We start from the raw sequence: 13086 nt of genomic DNA, 5'->3' as shown, positions 1-13086 counted from the left end.
ATTGAAGCCCGAAAACGTCAAGCCTGAAGCCTTACGCGGCTCACGTCAGCAAATGGAACAGAAGGCAGACGGCGCCTACTATGTAACGGGGCGTATTTGGGTCCCACTTTATGGCGGTCTACGCGAACTTGTGATGGACGAAGCTCACAAGTCTCGCTATTCGGTACATCCAGGATCGGATAAAATGTACCACGACATCAGCACTACTTATTGGTGGCCTAGCATGAAGGCCCACATCGCTACGTACGTTGGAAAATGCTTGACATGTGCGAGAGTCAAGGTTGAATATCAGAAACCAGCTGGCCTACTTCAGCAGCCTAAGATACCTCAATGGAAGTGGGAAGAAATTTCCATGGATTTCGTTACAGGCTTACCTAGATCCCAGCGGGGGAATGATACCATATGGGTGATCGTGGATCGACTCACCAAGTCTGTACACTTCCTACCTATAAAGGAAACGGATAAGTTCTCCACTCTCGCAGACGTCTATCTTAAAGAAGTTGTTTCGAGGCACGAGGTGCCCACATCCATCATTTCGGATCGCGATGCACGATTCACGTCAGAACTTTGGCAAGCAATGCATAAATCTTTCGGCTCACGATTAGACATGAGCACAGCATATCACCCTCAGACGGATGGGCAGTCTGAGCGAACGATTCAAACTCTCGAAGACATGCTTCGGGCATGCATTATCGATTTCGGCAACGGCTGGGAAAAACATCTCCCTTTGGTGGAGTTCTCGTATAATAATAGTTATCACACCAGCATACAAGCCGCTCCATTCGAGGCATTGTACGGACGTAAATGCCGGTCACCCCTCTGCTGGGCAGAGGTGGGGGATAGTCAGATCACGGGTCCAGAGATCGTAGTGGACGCCACAGAAAAGATTGCACAGATACGACAACGCATGGCGGTAGCACGCGACCGTCAGAAAGCCTACGCGGACAAGCGTAGAAAGCCATTGGAATTTCAGGTCGGGGACCGGGTTTTATTAAAAGTTTCACCCTGGAAGGGTGTGGTACGTTTTGGCAAACGGGGCAAACTGAATCCGCGATACGTCGGACCATTTGAAATCATAGAAAAGATTGGCAAGGTAGCCTACAAGTTGAACCTACCAGCTGAACTCGGGGCAGTTCACAATCTCTTTCATGTATCGAACCTAAAGAAGTGCCCATCAGATGAAAACCTCATCATTCCTTTTAAGGAACTCACTATCGACGAGCGGTTGCAGTTCGTCGAGGAACCAGTTGAAATCACGGACCGGGATGTGAAGGTCCTCAAAAGCAAGAGAATCCCTCTTGTTCGAGTTCGTTGGAACTCCAAACGTGGCCCAGAGTACACCTGGGAACGCGAAGACAGGATGACAGAAAAGTACCCCCAATTGTTCGCGGACAGTGCAACCACTACTGAGGCTGAAGCTACTACTTCGGAATTTCGGGACGAAATTCCAGATCAACGGGGGGAGGATGGGACACCCCAGGAAAATCAGTGAACAATACAGTTTACCTAGCTTCCTCAGTGAGTGCATACCAAATTTCGGGACGAAATTTCTATTTAGTTGGGGATAATGTGACAACTCGAACTTTAGACTTACTTGGATGTAACGTTACGTGTCTACGTGATACCAGACTAATGAATGTTATGTGAATCTTGTGATTATGTTATTACGTGTGTTGTGTTTACTATATGTGTTTGTATGTTAAATGAGCCAAACCGCACAAGATGTTATAAACGAATAACACTACACCCGACCGCACAAGCCGTTTGGGCTACACCTCTTGTACACTTGATATTGGATTTAAAGGCGGCCCAAGGTAGAGTCGGCCCACTCCCTCCAAACGTGTAAACACCCCTATGGGGTTTACGATTTCATTTGTTACACAAACACTATCACACACAAACCCTAGGCTCTCTCTCCATCTTTCGGCTTGCTTAGAACCCGAAGGCACAAGGCACCGGTCATCGCCTTCATCCCTCGAAGACATTCCCGTAATCAAATCAAGCTTCTTGTATTCGGTTAGTATGTTTGTTTGTGTTATGATTCGTGTGATATTATTGATTGTATGTTAGTGGTTGTATGTGATGATGTCATGATCCTAACTAGAACCGAATGAATATGCTCTCGGCTGGGATGATTTAGACTAGATGATTAGTACCGAATAGATGTTAATCGACTAATATGCTTCTGTCACTTGAATCGGATATGATGTTAATTGTTGTTGATGTGTATAAACCGGCTCTATGTTGTAAATCGGATAGGCTGAATGTTCTAAGTTATTGTTCGTGTTATGATTTTGATTAGGGTTCTTGAGATTGGTGGTAACAACCCTTGTTTGATCGGATAATTAGCATGCCTAGAAACTGTTAATTGATTGTTGGTAAACTTGGAAACATTGTAACTGATTGGCTAGATTCAATATTGATTGTAACCGATTGCATAGTTTCCGGAAATTGTTAATTGATCGCACAAGGAAGCCCATTCGCACAAGGGCTCCCTCAATCGCACAACTGATCTGAATCACACAAGTTGCACTCGCACAAGAAGTCTTGTTTGCATGATCGCACAAGACCTTGTGGATCGCACAAGTCAGTGCTGATCGCACAAGGCTTGGGCCACACACAAACGTACAACTATAGTTACAGTTGGGCCGGTCAGCCCAATTAGAATCGCACAAGGCCGAATGCCCAGTCGCACAATCCAGTTCATTCGCACAAGCACACATCAAACGCACAAGTTGACTGTTATGCTTTTTGGGCCATATATGTAAGCTGTTACTTGTTGTTGGGCCGGGAACTAGTGGACCTTAGTGGATGGACCGCACAAGGGTGTTGGGCTTGTGCGAGTCCTAATCTGGATACGTTGTTACTGTTGTGAACTTAACTGTTTACGTGCACACGTGTTTGCCATGATGTATACGTGCACTATTTGAACCGAACCTGACTTGTGTGGTAACCCTGTTAGGACGTGGTTGACCACCCTTAGTTCAAGAGTCTTTTATTTGTGTATCTGCCGAGCAAACCAAGGTGAGTTCACACAGCCAAGGCATGGGATTCCCAGGTTGGGAATTGGGTTGGATATGTTGATATTGAAAGAGTTACTCGTACTTACGTAAACACTAGACTATAGACCATCGTCCTCAGGATAGTCAGGACACGTTACGTAAAGCCTACGTAACCCAGTATTTGCCATATGTCTCCCGGGTCGGGAGGACACGTTACGTAAAGCCTACGTAACCCAATATCTTCTACTGTCTTCCGGGTCGGAAGGACACGCTACGTAAAGCCTACGTAGCCCCCACGCGTACCACTGTCCTCGGGGAAGGGCACGTCACGTAAAGCCTACGTGACCCAGTACGTATTCCTGTTCTCGGTAAAGAAGAACACATGGTCGGAAGTTAGTCTAGTAAGTACCACTGATGAGAAGCCCTCATTAGTAAGGATAAACGTGGGAAGCCCCCACCGATAATATAAACACAAGGTTTGGGAAGCCCCCACCTTTAGTACACACTAGTATGGGAAGCCCCCACTAGTTAAACTTACGCACTATGTTATGAACTTACTTTCTGTGAACTCGCTCAACTAGTTTGTTGATTATTTTGTTGCATGCCTTGCAGGACCTTAGGTATACTTGGAGCTTGCACCAGAGGAGAAGCGGGTCGTTGTGGACAAGAACACGTGAATGCTTATTAAATACTTTTACATTCACACATTGATACTTACGTTTTGGGTTTTACATTTCATGCTTCCGCTACTTAAACAGTGTTTGGTTTTGAACACCAATTATGTCTATGATTATTATTAAATGCCATGTTTGATATAATTGGTGGCTTGATCCTGGTCAGTCACGCCTCCAAGCGGTGGTACTCCGCGGGTGGATTTTGGGGGTGTGACATACCGTGAACTGAACAAGGTGACGGTGAAGAACCGTTATCCTCTTCCGCGTATAGACGACTTATTCGACCAGTTGCAAGGGTCGTGTTATTACTCCAAGATAGACTTGAGGTCAGGTTACCATCAGCTGAGAGTCCGGGATGAGGACGTCTCCAAGACAGCATTCAGAACTCGCTACGGCTACTACGAATTTCTTGTCATGCCATTCAGGCTTACGAACGCGCCTGCAGTATTCATGGATCTAATGAACAGGGTGTTCAAACCCTACCTTGACAAGTTCGTCATTGTCTTCATCGACGACATTCTGATCTACTCCAAGAGTCAGGAGGAGCACGAGCGCCTTGTCTTGGAACTTCTTCGAAAGGAGCAACTGTACGCAAAGTTTTCTAATTGCGACTTCTGGCTTCGTGAAGTCCACTTCTTAGGCCATGTGGTGAACAGGGATGGGATTCATGTCGATCCATCCAGGGTAGATTCGATACGGAACTGGCCTGCACCGCGTACACGAACGGAAATACGCCAATTCTTGGGTTTGGCGGGGTACTACAGACGATTCATTAAAGACTTTTCGAAGATCGCGCAGCCACTTACCATGCTGACACAGAAAGTTGTCACCTACCGTTGGGGAGATTCTCAAGAGACCGCTTTTCAGTACCTAAAGGATAGGCTTTGCAGTGCACCTATTCTCTCATTGCCGGAGGGCACCGATGACTTCGTGGTTTATTGTGACGCATCGATACAGGGGCTTGGGTGTGTATTGATGCAGCGGGATAAAGTTATTGCCTACGCTTCGAGGCAACTCAAGATTCATGAACGGAACTATACGACGCACGATTTAGAGCTGGGAGCTGTTGTTTTCGCGCTTAAGATATGGCGGCACTACCTGTACGGTACCAGGTGCACGACTTACACCGATCACAGGAGTCTCGAGCATATTCTTAAGCAAAAGGATTTGAACATGCGTCAACGGAGATGGGTTGAACTACTGAACGACTACGAATGCGCCATCAAGTATCATCCAGGCAAGGCCAATGTTGTGGCCGACGCCCTCAGTCGAAAGGACACCCTACCTAAGCGCGTGCGAGCGCTACAGCTTACTATTCAGTCCAGTCTTCCTGCACAGATACGAGCTGCTCAGATAGAAGCATTGAAACCCGATAACGTCATGGCTGAAGCCTTACGCGGTTCAAGGCAACGAATGGAACAAAAGGAAGACGGCGCCTACTATGTAACGGGGCGTATTTGGGTCCCACTTTATGGCGGTTTACGAGAGCTTGTGATGGACGAAGCACACAAGTCTCGCTACTCGGTACATCCAGGGTCGGACAAAATGTACCACGACATCAGAACTACTTATTGGTGGCCTGGCATGAAGGCCCACATCGCCACCTATGTTGGCAAGTGCTTGACCTGTGCAAGAGTCAAAGTTGAATATCAGAAACCCGCAGGCCTACTTCAGCAACCCAGGATACCACAGTGGAAATGGGAAGAGATTTCCATGGATTTTGTTACAGGCCTACCTAGATCCCAGCGTGGGAATGATACTATATGGGTGATCGTGGATCGACTCACCAAGTCTGCACACTTCCTGGCTATAAAGGAAACGGATAAGTTCTCCACTCTTGCAGACATCTATCTTAAGGAAGTTGTTTCGAGGCACGGGGTGCCCACCTCCATCATTTCGGATCGGGATGCATGATTCACGTCAGAGCTATGGCAAGCGATGCATAAATCTTTCGGCTCACGGTTAGACATGAGCACAGCGTATCACCCTCAGACGGATGGGCAGTCTGAGCGAACAATCCAAACTCTTGAAGATATGCTTCGGGCATGTGTTATCGATTTCGGCAACGGCTGGGAAAAGCATCTCCCGTTAGTGGAGTTTTCGTATAATAACAGTTATCACACCAGCATACAAGCCGCTCCATTCGAGGCATTGTACGGACGTAAATGCCGGTCACCTCTCTGTTGGGCAGAGGTGGGGGATAGTCAGATCACGGGTCCAGAAATTGTAGTGGACGCCACAGAAAAGATTGCACAGATACGACAACACATGGCGGCAGCACGCGACCGTCAGAAAGCCTACGCGGATAAGCGTAAAAAGCCATTGGAATTTCAGGTCGGGGACCGGGTTTTACTTAAAGTCTCACCCTGGAAGGGTGTGGTTCGATTTGGTAAACGAGGCAAACTCAATCCACGGTATGTTGGACCATTCGAGATTATAGAAAGAATAGGCCCGGTAGCCTACATACTGAACCTACCAGCTGAACTCGGTGCAGTTCACAATGTATTTCACGTGTCGAATCTGAAGAAGTGCCTGTCAGATGAGACCCTCATAATTCCTTTTAAGGAACTCACTATCGACGAGCGGTTGGAGTTCGTCGAGGAGCCAGTTGAAATCATGGACCGGGATGTTAAGGTCCTCAAACACAAGAGAATCCCTCTTGTTCGAGTTCGTTGGAACTCCCGACGTGGCCAAGAGTACACCTGGGAACGCGAAGACCAAATGAAAGAAAAGTACCCCCAGTTATTCGGAACCAATGCATCCACTTCTGAGACTGAAGCTACTACTGCGGAATTTCGGGACGAAATTCCAAATCAACGGGGGGATGATGTGACACCCCAGGAAGACCAGTGAACGATATAACTTACCTAGCTTCCTCAGTGAGTGCGTACCAAATTTCGGGATGAAATTTCTTTTAAGTTGGGGATAATGTGACAACTCGAATTTCCAAGATTCTATTTCGCATTTATTGCACGTTCATGTATCGACTAGTCGTTTATTTGCACAATTGATTGCCATGGAATTATATATGTTTTGATTGTTTGATTGTGCATGGTTGTTTGTTAATTATGAAATTGGTAAATATATGAACTTGGTGGTGAAATTATGAAATTGTTATGAGATGGTGTACATGTGTAATATATGATACTTAGGGATGTAGAGGGTAATTAATGAAATTCTAGAGATTCTTAACCCTAATCTCCTACCCTAATCATTCTCTAATCATTCACAAGAAACCAAAACACGTACTCCCACATTCCCTAATCCTCTCTACAACCATCTTCTCATCATTCTTGGGTTCACAAGTCTTTTGCATCAAGGTTGATTGCCAATCCATCTAGAATCGAATCAAGGTAATTGTTTAATCATTGTGTGATGTTAATTGTTGAATGATTGATTGATGTTAAAACCCTAGTTCTTCATATGATAATCTATCTGCCTATTTGATTGATTCTGATTAATGAGAAATGATTAGAGTTGTTGTGGAATCACTGCTTGATGATTTAGATGCAAGATATGTAGAATGATCGATTGATGATTGATTATTGCACTGTGAAATGTATGAAGTTAGGGTTTTGGGATCGTTGAATGCTAGAACGTAACTGATTGGATTCTTGTGATTCTGTGCCATGATTTGGAATTCAATCGTTATTTTTTTTTGTTGTTGTCTGAGTTTTGATTAATGCATATGTTAGTCCGAGTTTGGTTAACAAAGTTGATATGGTCCGACTTTTGTTGCTTGTCTGAGTTTAGTGTTAATGGTCCGAGTTCTTGCATTTGATGTGTAGTCCGAGTTTAATGAATAAAAGGGAGTCCGAGCTTGGTGAAAGTCATGAGGTCCGAGTTTATGGAAGGATGTATGTCCGAGCTTCAAAATGGACTGTAGTCCGATCCTTTATTTTTTATGTGGTCCGAGTTTTAGAACCCCTCCCCCCTTTTTATGTTGGTCCGAGTTTCATCAAAGAAACTCTTGTCCGAGTTTGTTGCTAAGATTGGTCCGAGTTTCATCAAAGAAACTCTTGTCCGAGTTTGTTGCTAAGATTGGTCCGAGTTTCATCAAAGAAACTCTTGTCCGAAGTTTGTTGCTAAGATTGGTCCGAGTTTCATCAAAGAAACTCTTGTCCGAGTTTGTTTGTGATATATGATTCCACCCTTGGCCGAGCTTTGAACTACATAATCATGCCTGACTTTTATATACACATCACATAAGGGATCCGAACTTTATTAATACATGATGTCTGAGTTAATTGTATGCACGCAAGATCCGATGTTTATTGATGAACTGTTTCAATTGTTGATTGAGAATATGATTTGTATTATAGTGACGTTACATGCCCTGAGTCCTGCTTATACTTGAAAAGACTGTGTGTTATGATGTCAAGTGCTGAAACCTGTATGAGGAATGATATGCTACTAACCCTTACCTGTATGAAATTATATGATATTTTACTTTACTGGATGATACGATATGCACGAACAACCTTTATCATATCATTGTATACACAAAATATCACACGGATCACAACTGCTTGATATCATAGACTTGTAAACCTTAATTGTGCGTAAAACACTCACATCAAGCTTACGTGCGATGTATCCTAGGTCGTGAGTAACGGACTTAGACAGTTAATTAATCCTAGAAGCAATAACATACCGAGCAAACCAAGGTGAGTTCACACAGCCAAGGCATGGGGTTCCCAGGGTGGGAATGGGATTGGATTACTTTATTGTGCGTACTCAGTTGATAGAACCTAACGATAAGGATACGAATAGACTAGTAACACTTATTGAACTGATCTTCGCACACCTGCCAAGGGTTGGCCGCGATATTATGACCGACTTCGCACACCTGCCTTTGGAAGGCCGCGAACTGTATTTTACTAATCTTCGCACACCTGCCTGGTAGGCCGCGATACTGGTAAACCTAGTCTAGAATACTTGGGATAAACATCCCCTAATATCTTCGCATACCTGCCTGGGAGGCCGCGATGAAACTAATACGATACATGACATAACGAACGAACATACTTCTACTCACACTATACTATTACTGAACTGTTAACTGTGAACTCGCTCAACTAGTTGTTGATCCTCTGTTACATGCCTTGCAGGTCGTTAGATACTTATGGAGCTTGCACAGGGAGGAGCAGGTCGTTGTGGAGCATGGATTATGATTTGAAACTTGTTGAACTTATGTTACACATTTGGGTTTTCGTACTTATGCTTCCGCTATACTTATAAACTATGATTATGTTTTGAACACCTATCGTATCGAATGATTGGTTTACATTTATTATAGTTGATATTAATTACATGTTCGATATGATTGGTGGCTTGATCCTGGTCAGTTACGCTCCCAAGCGGTGATACTCCGCGTGTGGATTTTGGGGGTGTGACACAATAATACATTCATTAACATTGATCACGCTGCTCGGACTTATGTAATGGTACCATAGGAATTGACAACTCCCGTTTCCGACTTGCTAGGTTTGTTTGGAAGTTGGGAATGACAGAATCCGACTACATAATTTAGATAAACCTTTAATTCGTTTAAGGGTTTGTCGCCACAGTCGCAAGGCTTGAATGTATGCGATTAACATTACTGCATAAATGTTTGTAATCATAAAGCATTGTTTTCTGCAAAGCATAACATTTGATTTAAACTTAGGTTTATTCAAAAACCTTGTTTTGTACATTTTTACTATGGGGTTGAGTAGCTTCTTGTTATTCACCATACATGACATTTGTTTCACATTGGCATCATCACATAGTTTAAGTAGATGATTTCCTACTTTACTATGCATTTCATTGGTTATACATGATACATGTTATATGTAACACCCCAACCCCGCTAGGGCTGACGTGTCACTCTTACAGATATCAAAACTAAAAACCAATCCATAACATTAAATAAAAGATCTTAATTACAATTTATTACGTTACGGAAATAAAGAATCTTGGTCAGCAACTTCCTAACGCTCCTCACTGAAATCCCATATTATCCGAGATTACCTGTAAAACAAATAAGACAAACACAAAAAGAAAAATACGGCTGAGCCAAAAGTTGCTCAGTAACGGAGAAATCAACAGTACAAATAAAGTCATATTAGCGGAAGCAAAACACAACAGAAGAGAACAGAACTGAGACTGAACTGAAACGGTCATTGACACAATTACCGAAAACAAATGGAGGCACATGACTGATGCAAAAACTGATACACGAACCGATCTGAAATTGTAACGGAAACTGATACGGAAACAAAAGGCTGACATATACATAATTGTTACAGAACCAACACAAAACCAATGTAGAAACTAGAAACTGATACATCATTGACCTTGATGTCAAAAGCATTTTATCTTGTATAAACTGTCTTATTTTAAAAACGTCATTTAAATAATCTAGTATTCGTATAACAAGAAAAATTTCTGACCTATCATTTGTAAATGAAACATTTGAACAAATCAAAAACTAGTGACTACTGGAAAGTTTGAACAACGTTTAATAATGCTATTATTCTTAAAACAAGATACTTGGCAAAGCTATTTTCTTATATTGAACGTTCGAACTTCATCAACATAAAATAGATTTTCATATTTCATAGCAAATCATCATTGGACAAAAGAACTAATTTTCTAACTTTGAAAAGTTATATTCTAAAAATAGAATAATTTAAATAATCTGGATTTCCGAATGAAACACTTTCGTTCATTCCGTAAAACAACATGGGAAACGGAAACACAACAAATAGCTAAGCCAAAACATTTTAAATACCATTTAAAATCTCATGATCTTTAAATGAAAAAGAATTGTCGAACTACTATCTTTAAATACACGTTTAGATTCAAACTCCTATCTTTTAACTAATCAATATTCATAAGTTATTATTTAGTCAAAATAACTATTTTTATAACTTCAGAGATTATTACTTAGTAAACAAAATACTTTAGATGATCTAAGTTCATATGTAGAATAATAAAATCCTAACAAAATTACTTAAACCGATTGAGAGAATCGACACGAAATAAAGACAGATCCAACGACAAGAATAGAACAAACATTGAATCAAATACTGAATACATGTACCGACGGATACAAACTAAACATATAACACCGGACCTAAATCTTAATCAAGACTGATACTGAGACGAAACTGATACAAACCAGTACAGATACTGAGTCAAAACAGACATAACTAATACATAACAGAATCGGACACTGAACATAGTCAGAAGCATACTTAACCCAATACTGATCGGAAAAATAACCATAGGCGTACATATATCAGAACATATACTGAACATAATCGGAAGCACAAACCCATACATGATCGGAGGCATAATCAGATGCGTACAAAACATATCAAACATATCAGAACAGATACTGAACATATTCACATACAGAAACATATACTAACTTACACGACAGATATATCAACAAACTAAGTCGTGTAATATGGAAGCACCCAAAGCCACAAACAGAACAGACTGGTACACAGCTAGCTAGTCCATGCACCTATGTGATGGTGAGTGTGGCGTTCACCCATTATTCCATCTCCAAACAAACAAACTCAGACTTAGAGCTAAGATCGATCTATACGCCTCTAGTGGCCAAGGTGCTACACAAGCACAAGCTAGAGACGCCGTGAACTTTGATTACGCACTGTCACGATAAGTGCCATGCCGTTGACGCCCAAACGACAAGCCAGACATGCTTGGGTGACAGAGTACAAATACTAAGGCCTTATAAATAGTTTACAGGAAACTGGAAATAATACTAACAGGAACATGCGACCATGAGTACAAGTCTGAGGTATGGCATGCTACAACACATTAATATATAAGCAGACAAATACCATACTAACTCGGATGACGTATCACATATCAAACAAAGTATAGGTATCAAACCATGGCAATGAGACCTCAAACAAGGACTAGGCGAGTAACGAAAAATAAGATTATACTACGATATCAAGACCCAAGGATTTGTGTCGTATAAGGAATTGAAAATTACACTACGATGAAAAGAAAACATAATCTGTACCAACGAGTACCGAAAATAAAAAAAAATATACTATGATTAAAAGAAAACAGAATCCGTACCAACGAGTAACGAAAATAACGTACACTACGAGGAAAGAAAAACAGAATCCGTACCTTAGTTAGCAAGAAAAATGGAAAACCACGAGTCGAGTCGTCCCTAAATATTTATGCAAACCTCAAAGGGATAGCCGGAACTAAGAAGGGAAAGAGGCGGTAGTAACGTTAACACACAGGCGCATGTGGTCTGCTGAAATCAAGTTGATCAAAGGATGCTAAGGTTGATCGTTTTGCCTTAATAGTGGTGAAAGAAACTAGATGCGGTGACAGTAAAGACACTCTGGTTTCGGAATCGGGAGCGAGAGCGACGGTGGGGTTCAGGCAGAGTAGGGTGGTACATGGTGCGTGACAGCGGCTGAATCGGCATCAGGTTTAGATAAAAACGGTGACAGATTGAATGAGGTACGTGTAGCAAGATCGTTATATGTCGAGAAAACGCAGGTTGGGAATAAGTCGTTTGGTAAAGGTTTCAACGAAGTTGATACGGATTGAACAAATGCGTTTGAATGGAACAGAGCTCCGCAAAATCGACAATTGAATTACTATATTGCCTTTGATAAGGATCCAAATATTTGTAAATAAGATGATATTGGGTATGGTAACATTGGAAACGAGATCTAGATATAATTTGGGTCAAAATATGAGCCAGCAAGGTCGCCGACTTTCGAAACTTGATTTTTATTTGTTTGTATAATTCGTTTTCTTTTCTTTTTCTTTTGAAGTTTTGGAAACAGCTTCAATTACGATGAATTTTGAGGCACCATCTTTTTTTTTTTCAAATCCCGATCACTTCGTTGGTTTATTATGTGAGATAAGAAACTTGTTTAAATTTGAAAAATGACATGACAAAGAATTCATGGATATAAAAGTCAAGGTCATTTATTACCTTATCAAAACTATATTATCATAAAACTTATTTATTATTTAATTAACCAAAACTTATTGTTTTAGCTATTTCAATAAAAACGTAAGTTATTAGATTTATTTTAAATTTTACTATAACATAATTATTACTTGGATTTTGCTTTTAATATAAGTTTAAAATGTTCGGTTCGACTAATAACTATTGCAATACTTATACTATTTATCATATATGCGTTCTCAAATTTTCGGGTATTACAATTCTACCTCCTTAAAAAGAATTTCGTCCTCGAAATTGTTAAGTATGAATACGTACAAATTTCAAAACAAGCACTGAAATTCAGATACACAAACACCAAACTAAATACCGAGTTTTTCATATGGCACATGAATGGTGATGAAAGCAAAACAAAATAACTAATTCCTTAAATTAATTCACAGAAAAAAAA

Source organism: Helianthus annuus, chromosome 12 (assembly GCF_002127325.2).
Source record: "Helianthus annuus cultivar XRQ/B chromosome 12, HanXRQr2.0-SUNRISE, whole genome shotgun sequence".
NCBI lineage: Eukaryota > Viridiplantae > Streptophyta > Magnoliopsida > Asterales > Asteraceae > Helianthus > Helianthus annuus.
This window is presented reverse-complemented; position numbering follows the sequence as displayed.